The sequence below is a fragment of the Schistocerca cancellata genome, chromosome 5 (genome assembly GCF_023864275.1).
Source record: "Schistocerca cancellata isolate TAMUIC-IGC-003103 chromosome 5, iqSchCanc2.1, whole genome shotgun sequence".
NCBI classification, from domain to species: Eukaryota; Metazoa; Arthropoda; class Insecta; order Orthoptera; family Acrididae; genus Schistocerca; species Schistocerca cancellata.
Window position 1 is genome coordinate 780643680 of NC_064630.1, and position 16130 is coordinate 780659809.

Genomic DNA, 16130 nt, shown 5'->3' on the forward strand with positions numbered 1-16130 from the left:
AGGTTGCACGTAGCTGCACTGAAAGTCCATATCTTTCTACAGAAGCACAACGCGAAATGAGAAAATCTGAAGTTCTCTTCCCTGAGGTATTTATCAGTGTAGCCAGGACACTCAAATGCTTATTAATATTGTATGTTATCATTTTGGTAGTACATTAGGTACACCAAACAGTAGGACCATAATAACATCTCCATCGTTCAAGGTTGTGGCAGCTTGGTATGTCAACACCACATTCTTGTAGAATCCATACTCTTACATCAACGTAGAATTAGTGCAAAAACCAAATATAGTGCTCCATGATCATGAGGATGGACAGGACATATGGATATTGCAGTAATTGCTGGTAATTAGGTCAGAAGGGGAAGGATACATTAAATCTTATGCTAGCCATCATTCAGAATTACACTAGCGTATCAACTAATCTGAATAATTATTGGTACTCATTTGCTAGTTACTAAACATTTATGTGCTATGTATGGGGAATTACAAATATTATTCATATGCCACCTTATTACAGTAATCATTGGCGTAACATTTATGCATAAGTCATCTCGTTACAGTAATCATTGGCATAGCATTTATGCATAAGTCATCTCATTACAGTACTCAGTGGCATTCATTTATGCATAAGTCATCTTACTACAGTAATCAGTGGCATTCGTTGGCCAGTTACTAAACATGTAGCAAGTATTGAGTATTACAAAACACTATTCATAACTCATGTCATTCCAGTAATTATTGGCATTCCTTTATAGAGTATAACAAAATATTATGTACAGAAATTATTGGCATAGCATTTATGCATAAGTCATCTAATTATAGTAATTATTGGCATAGCATTTATATAGTATAACAAAATATTATTTACAGAAAGTATTAGCATAGCATTTATGTATAATTCATCATATTACAGTAATCATTGGCATCATAAGTCATCTCAATACAGTAATTATTACAGAACATTATTCATAAGTCATCTAACTACAGTAATTAATGGCATAGCATATTCATAACTCATCTGATTGCTGTAATTATTGGCATTCATTGGGAAGTGACAAGACCTTTATTATGCATTATTCAGAAGTCATCTTTCAAAACAGGAGTTCTTGGGTGTAGCATCAAATTGTTAGTATTTATATATGATATCATGCAAGTGACATTAGACATATTTAAAATGTAACACATTGTAACTATTACTCAAGGTCTGTAGTCCAATAATACGTAGATATAATGGATTCAATACATCAGAGAAATTTGCATTATATTTAGGACTAGAAATATATCTTAAACTGGTAGCATTATGTAGTTGTATACTGGTAATAGTTGGGACTGGTATTTTTTTTTGTGCTAGCAATGCATTGCGTTGGGATCGATAATTGCTGGGGCATGAAAATATTTGATTTTGACTTATTGCTGGAAATAAGGATTAACAACGTCATTCGTCATGAGTCAGCTGTACCAAGGTTATCAAACAAGTAGAGTATATGTCATCACATTCATGAATGATACACAACTGGGTAAAGAAAATGCAAGTACTAGAACAGGTTTAATAACTAAATGCTTACAGCATATTAATATCATGAAAAGCTTCTCCTGGAAAAGATACAAAATGGATTATTGAGCTGAAAGAAGAAATGCATATTATGCTGAAAAGTAGTGAACTTCGAATTAACAGGTAATGAAACGTGTACTAAATATGTGTGTACCCTAGCTGTCTTTCTCAAAACATTCAGTCATTATACTATGCGACATAAGACATACTGTCAAAAGGAACTGCAACAAATACTTAAATAACCACATAGCATCTCTTAACTAATAGTAAATATATAAACATCATTATTCTCCTCTGCAAAGAGAAACTTCATTATTCATATTATCATAATTTCATCATTATCATCATCTGCAAAGAAAAACTTCATTATTCATATTACCACCATCATAAACCTATTCATTATCTAGCATATATCATCACTAAAATTAACATCTGTAGTTCTGTCTGACAGCCTGCAACAATCGCCTCTTATTCTGAATGAAAAATAATTAGTCAAGACTGCTATCATACGATGTGTATAGTATAATCTGGTTAATGCTTGTTAATTCTGATCCATTTACTCTTCATGACAAGATATTGCATTTTCTTTCCTTCATTCTGATGGTAAAATTTCCATTTCATAGGAAACCACTGTGGTTGTTTAATTTATTTCTTTTACACGGTACTGCTTTCTGAAAATGATGAATAAGGATTAATATCTTGGATTTAACTCACATACTAATTAAATGAAAACTTGTTTCTAGTGATATAATTAAGCATACTGCATAGCATGACAGAAAACGTATTAGGTCAAAAACATATTTTCACGTGCGAAAATGCACACACAATATCACAATGTAGTAGCAAAAAATGTAAAATAGTCACGATGTTGAGACATCATAAGGCAAAATGTCAATTTCAACTGGTGTTTGTTACATCTTAAAGATTTCATTGTACATACAGAGAAAAATTCAACTTTCGATAGGAAAACAATCACACATACACAAAAAATGGAAAATGTGCATGCACGGTCTGATGTCTAATGACAAGAAAAGCGACCTGCTAACCATACCTTGCTGGCACGTGCTTTTTGTTTCTGAAAGAATAGTCTGATTGCTGAACTTCCAAAAGCTCTAACAGATCTCTAAATGCCGAAATATTTTCTTTCTGCTGCCCTGTTAAAAGAGATACTCTTAATGATCGTGGTAATTTAGAAATACACAATTGGATAAGTGCTGATTCACTGTATGGCTCACTTAAGTATTGGTTTTGTTGGACCATGTGTTGAAAAAATTGCGTGACAGTGGGAAAATTTGAGTTCTCATAATTCGGTAAACTAATTAATTGATCCTTGATTCCGCGCTGTGTCGTCTTCGACCAATACGCTGACAGAAAAGCATTCTGAAATTCTTCAACCGAGTAGCATTGTCTCGCGATCTGTCTCATACGAGTTGCCGATTCGCATTCCAAAAAACTGCAAATAAATTCAAGTTTGTGTGTTACGGGCCAAGTTAGTGGAAAAGCAACGCTAAATTGTTGAATTCAATCCAAAGGGTGAATCTGTGTTCTGTCATTTTTAAATACCTTAAATTTCCTAACGGATAGAAAGTGCTTGTAATCAAAATTATCGTCTCGGAATGTCTGAGCAGGCTCAGGATTGTATGATAATCTGTTTGTCTGTGGCTGTTCGGAATCTAAGTCACGTACTCTCTGTAAATTACCTAAATTATACTGGCTGTATGAATGTGACAAATGTTCACAATGTGGCGTTTGCTGTGACGTGTTAGAGGCTGAAACATTTTTCATCTCTGTCACTTCTTGCTGTAAAGACGACACTTTTCTACGCAATGTATTATTTGGACGAACTTATCTCACTGATTGTCTGCTGTAAGTTTTCGAATTCGGGTGTGTGATTGAACGAAATTGGTGACATATCGTCTGATTTGGTGTCATTGTTATTTTCAATAACATCAATACGACTGGCCAATTCAACAAATTTTTCAGTCAATGCTTTTAAACTGATCATCATTTTTAGTGTCACAAGCATTAATTTGTTTTTGGATTTTACGTGTGGTTTTGCTTAATTTCTTAACGTCTGCTTTAATGGCATCGGGATCCTGTATTAATTCCAATTGTTCAAGTCTGCTGGTCACTGTCTGAAAGTCTACTATGTGTGTGTCTGTTTTTGTTTTAAGATCAGAGATTTCATCATGCAATTCGGTGTTCAACTGTTTAATAGTATTGATTTCGTCTGATACTGCAGCAATGTTATTGTCTACGTATGTTTTTGCTTCCGTAAACAATTTACGCTTATCTTCCTGTCTCTGTGCAGTAATTGTTTCCATGACTTGTTTCTTTACTTTGTTCTGTTCCTGTACAAATTTACGGTAACGCGTTTCACTGTTTTGTAGGTGGTGATTAAAACGTTCGTCAATTTGGCTGTTTTGTTGTCCAAATTTCGTATCTACTTTCCCATCCGGTGTGCGTGAAAGTTCTGGTGACATTAATTTAAACTCGTCGCGTAACTGTGTTGCGTTTTCAGAACATTGTTTAGCGACTGCACTAATTTCATCTCTAAGTAATTTCGTTGTGGCTGCATGTGTATTACTTAATTCTTGTGCAACAGATCTAATTTCTTCACTACTCTTTCTAGCACAAGTCTTAATTTCCTCACGTAATTGTTCTTTAGTACCATGACATTGCACGGCAACGGTTGCAATCTGTTCATTAATCTGTTTAAAGTTCTCATTAATTTGTTTGATCGACCTGTCGTGTTTTTCAGTGGACTGTTTGAAACTTTCAATAAGTTGTTTGAAACTCTTGTGTTTTTCATTAAGTTGTTTGAAATTGTTATCTTGTTTTTCATTCGACTGTGAGATTTTCATGAAGTTGTTGTTTGAGATTTTCATTAAGTTGTTTGTTTGATTCATGAAGTTGTAGCAATAATGCCATAACTTGATCCATGCCAATATTACCTACTCTATTCTTTGTGCTGTTTGATGGCGTATCTGCAATTGTCGCATTTTGTGTAACCATTTGGTCATTCTCTGATTCTTGAAAAGGTTTGCCAATTGGATGTGCACTGTTGGTCACTACACCGGAATCAAATAAATCTGACATATTTTGAGCACATTGTTCACTTTCGTTAGAAACATTTGTCTGTTCACTGTGTAAATTTTGCCAATCATGTGTGTGAAACTGGACAGCGTTCATTGTAACGGATCGTGCCGCGTCATCAATTTCCGTTAAATTAAGTGTGGACATAACTGAATGTGTTTGTTCATCATCTGGAATGAAATCATTACTAGTAATCGGCACGCACTGATTATCTATAATTAGAGGATTATCACTATTACACTGACTGTCGCTAGTATTATCGGTCAAATTATTCGAGTCAGCTTTTTCACTCATTGCACATCGCGATGTACTGTTAGCAGTTTTTCGCAGCATTTTCACAATTCAAATTTAAGCAGAAAATGAAACAAAGACAAAGCAAAAATGGAACAAATACAATTACAACAAAGATCAATAAATTGCCGATGATCTGTGAAAGAAAGATTGACAAATTAGTAAATGCGTTGCGCCAGATGCAAACTACATTTAATATTAAGTAAATAAGAGCAGATATATGACTACCTCTCACAAATTCACAAAAATACGATCTTGGCCGGTTGTCGACAAGTGTAACCTCCCCACAGTAAAATAATATGAATAATATTCACATTTAGTGTAACCCCCCAACAGTAAAAGTTCCGAAACCTCCCAACAATAAAAAATATAACCATAACATTGACATTTAGCGTAACCTACCAACAGATAAATTCCGTAATCTACCAATAATACAATGTGACTAACCTCTCAATAAAATTGTCGCTCACTTATAACCTTTCAATAATGACTGAATTTAAACTGGTAAATTTAGGACGTCATGAGTGCTGCGTCATGGCCCTGAAAATTCATTCTGAATAAATTGAAAAATCTTCCCTCAATTAGGTCGCCGGATAACGCGTATATATCTGCTCGTATAAGAAATTTTTCTGGCGCAGCTCTGTGCAATGCTGCCCGATAGATTTGTCATGTATAAAAAGAAACAACTGATTTTTCCTTTCAATAATCGGGATGTCCAAGGATTGGAGAAATTAGTAAATTCTTTAAATTGAAATGAATGATTGTCAAAAGTTACTTTTTATGAGAAATATTATTATTAGGAGATTTTTTTAAACGCTTACATGGGACTTGATATAACAATACTACATATGTGCGAGGCTGCTTTTACCTTATACTACAACGCTCAGGCTCCGCCATCGCTCCACCACGACAGGCTCAGCCAACACGATACACTAGACAGCTCGCTAGCAACTACTTACTCCTACTGACACACACAGTTCCTACTGCATACAACACTACTCTCTGGTCTGAGATTGTCTTCTAGCTTACATATCGCAGGCAGCGCGTGAGCAATCCATCGAAATTACATCTGCTCGAGTGCGCTAGCAACAATAAAGAATTTGGACCTCTTACAATGATAACCATAAAAAAATGACTCTAAGACTATGGGTCTTAATATCTGTCATCAGTCCCATAGACTTAGAAACTACTTAAACATAACGAACCTGAGGACACCACACACATCCATGCCCGAGGCAGGATTCGAACCTGCGACCGTAGCAGCAGCGCGGTTCCAGACTCAAGCGCCTAGAACCACTCGGCCACAGCGGCCGGCTGCTAACCTTAGGTCACTGTTTTAGAAGCTGTAGAGGCTTATAGTTGCATCACGGTATCGTACTGCCTCACAATAAGTATTGCTTGAAAGAAACATCTGCCGTGATCGCAAAAACGGAATATGAGAAAATGGTTCCTGCCCGTCATGTCCTTTATAACGAATCTTATGATTTCAACTGCTTTCCGCGAGACGCTGAATGGTAAACCATATAAACCGCAATTAAAGCAGAAAATGTTCCTCTGGACGTAGTCCTATGTAGATATTTAACATGCATTGACTAATGATAGTGACTACAGAGTATAAAATTTTAAGTTAACCACTTCGTGAAGTTGAGCATCTTTGGTCGGAATTTAAAGGTATTCTCCATCACGTGCTAGAGAAGTATGTGCCTTGCAAAAATATAGGGGAGGGAAAGGATCCACCTTGGTACAACAAACGTATTAGGAAGTTGCTGAGAAAGCAGAGAATTTTGCACAGCCGTTTTAAACGTAGTCACTGCCCCGCTGACAAACAGAAACTACGCGAAATGAAAGCAACTGTCAAAAGGTCAATGAGAGATTCTTTTAATGAATTTGAAAGCAATATTTTATCTGTAGATTCTAAAAATAACCCCAAAAATTTCCTTCGTACGTAAAATCTATGAAAGTTACAAATAATTCAATACCTTCTCTTGTTGACAGTACGGGTAACATACCGGATGATGATAAACTGAAGGCCAAAATTCTCAAAAAATGGTTCAAATGGCTCTGAGCACTATGCGACTTAACTTCTGAGGTCATCAGTCACCTAGAACGTAGAACTAATTAAACCTAACTAACCTAAGGACATCACACACATCCATGCCCGAGGCAGGATTCGAACCTGCGACCGTAGCGGTCACGCGGTTCCAGACTGAAGCGCCTTTAACCGCACGGCCACACCGACCGGCCAAAATTCTCAACCTAGCTTTCATAAACTTGTTTAGGTAGAGGACTGCAGCACCATTCCTCCTTGCATTTATCGAACAAACGTAAGGATGGTTGACATAGTGTTTTGTGTATCTGGGATGGTAAAGCATTTAAGATCCTTAGACGCCAGGAAGGCATCTGGAAAAGACGGTATCCCCGTAATATCATATGTTGACTATGCTGTAAGTATAGCACCATTCTTATCCATCATCTATCAGAGATCATTGGAACAGCGGAAACTTCCACGGGACTGGAAGAAGGCTCACGTCGTAGCAGTATATAAACAGGGTAGAAAATCGGATGCGCATAATTACCGGCCAATTTCACTGACATCGATTTGTTGTAGAATCATGGAACATATTTTGTGTTCAGACATAATGACCTTTCTAGACTCTGAGAAGCTCATCTGCAGAAACGATAACGGTTTTAGGAAACAGCGGTCATGCGAGACACAGCTGGCCCTCTTTGTGCATGATATACAACAGGCTCTAGATGCCGGCTCCCAGGTTGATGCCATATTTCTCGACTTTCGAAAGGCGTTCGACTCAGTTCCACACTGTCGCTTACGGTCCATCCGATGACATATGCGGTTGCATAGAAAGTTTTCTAACAGAGAGAGCAGTATGTCGTCCTGAATGGGGTGACGCTCCAGGGCAGCGTAATAGGTCCGCTGCTTTTTACGATTTACATAAACGATCTGGTTGATGGTATTGACAGCGACATTAGACTGTTTGCCGATGATGCTGTAGTCTACAGGAAAGTAGTATCACACGAAAGTTGTGAACAAATCGATGAGAATTTGCATAAAATAAATGCGTATAACAAGGCGAAAATCCCCATTAATGTACGAGTACAAAATAATTGCCCAGTCTTTGGAAGCGGTAAAATCCATCAAGTATCTGGGTGTGACTAATCAAAATGATCTCAAATGGAATGATCAGATTACACAAGTAACGAGCAAGGCGAACTCTTAGATTGCGGTTTATTGGTAGAATCCTGAAGCGATGTAGTCCTTCAACAAAGGAAATTGCTCCAGTCTTATTGTTCCCTTACTAGTTGGGTCTGATTCAAGCGATTGAAAAGGTCCAAAGAAGAGCCGCTAGATTCGTGAGTGGTACATTTAGCCATCGCGAGAGCGTTACAAATCTCATAGAAAGTTTGAAGGGGGACACACTTGCAGATAGACCACGTGCTAAACGGAAGGGGCTGCTCTCACCAAATTTCGAAATCCGATCTTCACCGAGGATGTAGAGCATATATTATTACCACCAACTTTAAAATCGCACAATGATCACCACTCAAAGATAAGGGAAATTAGAGCTCGTACTGAGGCGTTCAGACTGTCGTTTTTTCCTCGCGCGATCCGTGAATGGAACAGGGGGGAAGGGGGGGGGGGGGGAGGAATATGACTTTGGCGCGAATTGTGCCTCCGACACACACCGCTTGGTGTCTAGCGGAGTATATGTGCGCATATGTAGATGTATCACCACGTCACATTCACCAGTCCTACATCACCCACAAACTTGAACACCAACACATCATCATCATCATCATCAGCGTCTTCATCATCATTCCTCATCTTTGAGTCTACAACCACCCTACACCATCATGTCCATCCTTGCTTATTACCCCAAACAATTCGTGCCATTTCGTGCGTCAACTTAATCCCCTTCCAGTCATAGCCTATCTGATCATCTCTGAGATATACCTACTTCACGAACCGTGAACTATGCCCCTCCCCTGCCCCCCCCCCCCCGAATTAGTGTCCTGCCTAGTTGCGCTTCAGATACATATTTCGTCAAATCGTTTCTTGTTACACTCGCAGCCAGAATCTGCAAGGAACAGACGAAGGTCTCACATTGTTAGTATCTGGTAGTTTACCCTATAATCAAATTTTTATCCTAATGCAATACATTTTAATCGCTTTTAATTTCTTAAGAACAGCAACTCGGCCGTTGCTAGCCCATTTCCCGGAGGTGGAATGTGAGTACCAAAAAAATTAAAGTATCTACGAGGTGCATTCAAGTTCTAAGGCCTCCGATTTTTTTTCTAATTAACTACTCACCCGAAATCCATGAAACTATCGTTACTTCTCGACGTAATCGCCCTGCAGACGTACACATTTTTCACAACGCTGACGCCATGTTTCTATGGCAGCGGCGAAATCTTCTTTAGTCTGTTTTGACCACTGTAAAATCGCTGAGGCAATAGCAGCACGGCTGGTGAATGTGCGGCCACGGAGAGTGTCTTTCATTGTTGGAAACAGCCAAAGGTCACTAGGAGGCAGGTCAGGTGAGTAGAGAGCATGAGGAATCACTTCAAAGTTGTTATCACGAAGAAACTGTTGCGTAACGTTAGCTCGATGTGCGGGTGCGTTGTATTGGAGAAACAGCACACGCGCAGCCCTTCCCGGACGTTTTTGTTGCAGTGCAGGAAGGAATTTGTTCTTCAAAACATGTTCGTAGGATGCACCTGTTACCGTAGTGCCACACGCGCAGCCCTTCCCGGACGTTTTTGTTGCAGTGCAGGAAGGAATTCGTTCTTCAAAACATGTTCGTGGGATGCACCTGTTACCGTAGTGCCCTTTGGTACGCAATAGGTAAGGATTACGCCCTCGCTGTCCCAGAACATGGACACCATCATTTTTTCATGCTCTGGCGGTTACCCGAAATTTTTTTGGTGGCGGTGAATCTGTGTGTTTCCATTGAGCTGCCTCTCGCTTTGTTTCTGGACTGAAAAATGGCATCCACGTCTCATCCATTGTCACAACCGACGAAAAGAAAGTCCCATTCATGCGCGGCAACATTGCTTGGCAACATGCCACACGGGCAGCCATGTGGTCGTCCGTCAGCATTCGTGGCACCTACCTGGATGACACTTTTCGCATTTTCAGGTAGTCATGCAGGATTGTGTGCACAGAACCCACAGCAATGCCAACTCTGGAGGCGATCTGTTCCACAGTCATTCGGTGATCCCCCAAAACAATTCTCTCCACTTTCTCGATCACGTCGTCAGACCGGCTTGTGCGAGCCCGAGGTTGTTTCGGTTTGTTGTCACACGATGTTCTGCCTTCATTAAACTGTCGCACCCACGAACGCACTTTCGACACATCCATAACTCCATCACCACATGTCTCCTTCAACTGTCGATGAATTTCAATTGGTTTCACACCACGCAAATTCAGAAAACGAATGATTGCACGCTGTTCAAGTAAGGAAAACGTTGCCATTTGAAGTATTTAAAACAGTTCTCATTCTCGCCGCTGGCGGTAAAATTCCATCTGCCGTACGTTGCTGCCATCTCTGGGACGTATTGACAATAAACGCGGCCTCATTTTAAAACAATTCGCATGTTTCTATCTCTTTCCAGCCCGGAGAAAAAAAATCGGAGGCCTTAGAACTTGAATGCACCTCGTAGTGTATGTTAAAATAAGGTGCGATTACCCTGATCTCTTGGGTCTAAAGTACAATTTATTTCTAGACGCACAATTCAGGCATGTACCAACAGTATTCTGGATCTATTCGTTAAATTCCGGATGCAGTGAACATCGTCTGCTCAGTGTTAACTCCTGCAGTAGTAGAGCATAGCATGCAATGTCAAGTGCAAGAGGCGTTCCTGTTAACTACCTTGACGCTGTGTAGTTACCACATTTTAGTCCGGCATTCGCTCACAATTCGTGTGATGCATAATTAAAAGAGACGCCGAACGTGTTAGCGGTATATGAGCGTCAGCTGTCAAATGGAGAATGCGATATTCCATTATCCAGTCAACCGCAGCGAAAAATATGAGTGAACCCCTCTCCACGTGCATTGAATATTTATGCAACTAGACGTACCTGTTTCCAACATATTTAGCAACCGAACAGTTCTTCCTGCAATATAACACCCTGTTTTGTCACGACGTCTCAGCCAACAATATTTAACACATTAAAAAAGTTAATTAACCAACCAATTCAATACTTAAACTCGCATTTTTCAACAAATAAATAAACATATTTTCCTTACTTTTCCTATGTTATAGTAGTCTATGAGGACAATAATGATAATCAGAGAAATACGCAGGAAAGAATTAGATCTGTTTGAGTATACTTCAAAAAAATTCGGAGAAAAACTATGCTGAAAACATTCTGAAATTTTAGTTGGAGATAAGTTGAACACTAGTAATTCCTTGTAATTACTTGTATGAAACACGCTCGGTACACTTCAAAAAAATTCGTCGATGATTTGTGCTGAGGACATTCTGAAACTTTAATAGAAGGTAAGCTGTATATATGAAATTCCTTGCAACGTCTTTGTTAAAACATTCTCACTATTTTTTCCGAAAATATTTAAAACGATAATGCAGTCACGAGAAACTTCGTTCCCATGCAACGTCGTATGTACCAAAATGTGATAAAATGCTCAAAAAATTATAAAGTATGTAGTTACAGTGAGAGGAAAGCAGCGGTTGAGAAGGGAGTTTGACAGGGTTGTAGCAGACCCGCAATGTCATTCAATCTGTACTCTGGGTAAGCAATAAAGGAAACCAAGGAAAAATTTTGAAAGTGAATCGACGTTATGGGAGAATAAATTAAGATTTGGATGTTATGTTGATGAAGCTGTGATTCTGTCAGACACAGCAAAAAGTTGAAAGAACAGTTGAGTCGAATATATATAGTTTCGAAAAGAAGGTGAACATCAACAAAAGTAAAAGGACACTGGAACTCAGTAGTATTAAATCAGGCGTTGCTGAGGAAATTAAATTATGAAATGGGACACTAAAATCAGTAGATGAATTTTCCTATTTGGCAGCAAATAACTGATATTGATCGAATTGGAGAGGACATAAAATATAGACTGGATTAGCAAGAAACCATTGTTGAAAAAGAGAACCTCTTAACTTTTAACACAAATGTAATTGTTAGGAAGTCTTTTCTCAAGGTACTTATCTCGAATATAACCATGTACAACTTGATCGTGGACAATGAGCAGTGCAGTCAAGAGGAGAGTAGAACTTTCTAAATGTGGTGCTACACAAGAGTTCTGAAGATTAGATGGGCAGATCGAGTAACTAATGAGGAGGTACATAACCGAATTAGGGAAAAAGGAATATTGGCAAAATTCGAATAACAAAAGGGATCTGTTGAAGGACACAACGTGAGACATCAAGTAACAGATCAGTTGGTAACGGAGGGAACTTTATTTTTTTTGTTTTTTTTTTTTTTGTTTTAGGGCGCAAAACTTCTATGGTCATTAGCGCCCAGCCCGTGACTTAGGAAACAGTAAAAAACCGAAATTTAAAACCAGCAGCAATGGGAACAAAGTCATAAAAGTGGAGAAACTAAAAGCAGAAGGAATGCTTAAAAATCCACTACAGAATGGGGTTGGTTGTCCCAAAAAAAAGCTTCAAATGACTGACGTCATTTCACTGTCACTAATAAACTGGAGAACGCGGTCGGCTGAGCGCGTGTCATCTGCTAAAATCGACGATAGATCAGGCGATAGCTGTAGACGGGAGCGTAACGGATTAAAATAGGGGCATTCAATTAAAAGGTGTCCTACCGTCCACAGCTGAGAGCAATGGGGACAGACTGGGGGAGGATCGCCGCTTAAAAGATGTCGATGGCTAAAAAGACAGAGCCCTATCCGGAGTCTAGCTAAAATTACCTCCTCCCGACGACGCGTTCGGGAGGAAGAGGTCCAAGCGCAAGGAAGGGCTTTCACTTCCCGCAATTTATTATGGGGAAGTGTTGACCAATGCGCATGCCATAATTGAGCAACTTTGCGACATAAACCGCTCCGTAGATCGGTGAAGGGAAGCGACTGAATAGCTGGCCGAGGAAGAGAGACTGCAGTCTCGGCCGCTATATCGGCCGCCTCATTCCCACAGATACCAGCGTGTCCCGGGAGCCAGAGGAACGCCACCGAGACGCCCCCCAGGTGGAGCAAGCGCAGACAGTCCTGAATCCGGTGGACCAGAGGGTGCACAGGGTAAAGAGCTTGGAGACTGAGGAGAGAGCTGAGAGAATCGGAGCAGATAACGTACTGTATCCGCTGATGGCGGCGGATGTAGTGGACAGCCCGGAGAACAGCGTAAAGCTCCGCAGTCTAGACCGAACACTGGTCGGGTAGCCGAAAGTGATTTGGGGTGTCGCCAACAACATAGGCACTCCCTACACCTAACGATGTTTTCGAGCCATCGGTGTAAATAAATGAGGCTTCCGTCATTTGTGCACATAGAGCAGCAAATGCCCGACGATAAACAAGTGAAGGGGTACCATCCTTGGGAAATCGACAAAGGTCACGGAGTAGGCAGATCCGGGGACGGAGCCAAGGCGGTGCTGTACCCCAAGTTGTCAAGAAGATTTTAGGAAAGCGGAAGGAAAGAGAATGGAGCAGTTGACGGAAGCGGACTCCCGGTGGTACTAGGGAGGAGGAGCGGCCTGCATACCCTACATCAAAGGAGGCGTCGAAAAATATGTCATGGGCTGGATTAGCAGGCATGGAAGGCAGATGGCTGGCATAACGGCTCAGAAGGACTGCTCGCCGATTGGACAGCGGAGGTTCAGCAGTCTCAGCATAAAGGCTTTCCACAGGGCTAGTGTAAAAAGCTCCAGACACTAAACGTAATCCACGGTGGTGGATAGAGTTGAGACGCCGAAGAATAGACGGCCGAGCAGAGGAGTAGACTATGCTTCCATAGTCCAATTTCGAGCGCACTAAGGCGCGATAGAGGCGGAGAAGGACCACTCGGTCCGCTCCCCAGGAGGTACCATTCAGGACACGGAGGGTGTTGAGGGATCGCAGACAGCGAGCCGAAAGATACGAAACGTGGGAGGACCAGCATAGTTTTCTGTCAAACATAAGACCCAAGAATTTAGCGACGTCTGAAAACGGAAGGTTGACAGGTCCTAGATGTAAGGAGGGTGGAAGAAACTCCTTACGTCGCCAAAAATTAACACAAACGGTCTTACTGGGAGAAAAACGGAAGCCGGTTTCGATGCTCCAAGAGTGGAGGCGATCGAGACATCCTTGAAGACGTCGTTCAAGAAGGCTGGTCCGTTGAGAGCTGTAGTAGATCGCAAAATCGTCCACAAAGAGGGAGCCCGAGACATCAGGAAGGAGACAATCCATAATTGGATTTATGGCAATGGCAAACAGTACAACACTCTGCACGGAGCCCTGGGGTACCCCGTTTTCTTGGGAGAAAGTACGGGAGAGAGTAGTGTTCACCCGCACCCTAAATGTGCGCTCTGCCATAAATTCGCGAAGAAAAAGGGGCAGCCGACCTCGAAAGCCCCAACAGAACAGTGTGCGGAGGATACCTGTCCTCCAACAGGTATCGTATGCTCTCTCTAGATCAAAAAATATTGCTACTGTTTGGCGTTTCCGGAGAAAATTATTCATGATATAAGTGGAGAGAACAACTAGATGGTCAACTGCAGGACGATGCTTTCGGAATCCGCATTGGGCAGGTGTTAAAAGACTGCGGGATTCCAGCCACCAAGCTAAACGGTAATTCACCATACGCTCCAAAACCTTACAGACACTACTCGTGAGAGAAATGGGGCGATAGCTAGAGGGGAGATGTTTGTCCTTCCCAGGTTTCGGAACAGGAACGACGGCAGCTTCCCGCCATCGTCGGGGAAAAGTACTGTCGGTCCAAATTCGATTATAAAGGCGAAGGAGGTAACGCAGACTATGGGTTGATAAATGCAGCAACATTTGGACGTCGATACCATTCGGTCCTGGGGCGGAGTAGCGAGGGCATGTTGGAGTTCCCGCATGGAGAAAACAGTATTGTAGCTTTCGCGATTTGGAGAGGAGAAAGCAAGAGGTCGCGCTTCCGCTGCACGTTTCTTCGGGAGAAACGGTGGCGGGTAATTGGAAGAGCTCGAAATCTCAGCAAAGTGCTGGCCCAATGAGTTAGAAATTGCGACGGGGTCCACTAATGTATCATGCGCAACAGTGAGCCCAGAGACCGGGGAGAAACTAGGCGCGCCTGAGAACCGTCGAAGCCGACTCCAAACTTCCGAGGAGGGAGTGAAGGTGTTAAATGAGCTAATAAAGAATTTCCAGCTTGCCTTCTTGCTATCGCGGATGACGCGATGGCATCGCGCACGGAGCTGCTTATAGCGGATACAGTTGGCCAAAGTAGGATGGTGACGGAAAATGCGAAGAGCACGTCGCCGCTCACGTAGTGCGCCACGGCATGCCTCGATCCACCAAGGAACTGGGGGGCGCCGGGGCAATTCGGAGGTGCGTGGTATTGAACGTTCCGCAGCTGTAAGAATAACGTCGGTAATATGTGTGACCTCATCGTCGATGCTGGGAAAGCGACGGTCATCGAATGTCGCTAGAGACGAAAAAAGGGCGATTTCCGCCAGGTGGTGCTGTAGACGTGACACGCCTTGGCGGAGAAGGAGAGGAACCGGGTTTCTTTGTAGCCTTCTTAGAAGTATGATGTTTAGATGAAGGAGGAACCGATGGTTGGGAAGTTGCGGTACGTAAAAAGTCTTCACGAGTATGCTCTTTTTTGGAAGGCTTGGTGTCTGACTTTTGGGCTCGAGATTTAGCAGAACCCGATGAAGGGTGAGCCATAGAGTGGGCAGGCGAAAGTGGTGAGGTTGAACGAGCGATCTTTGCGCTGGCCGATCTGAAGACCGTGGCACTAAAGGTGAGGTCGCAAGTCTGCGTGGCCGCCTCCTTTGTTGGCCGAGGAGAAGCAAGGACAGTGCTGTATTTTCCTGTCTGAGGCACGGTGGGTTTGCGACTGGCGAATAATTTGCGAGCAGCAAAGGTCGACACCTTTTCCTTCACTCTTATTTCCTGGATGAGCTTTTCGTCCTTAAAAACGGGGCAATCTCGAGAGGAAGCAGCGTGGTCACCCATACAGTTGATGCAGCGAGGGGATGGAGGTGGATAAGCACCCTCATGGGCATCCTTGCCAC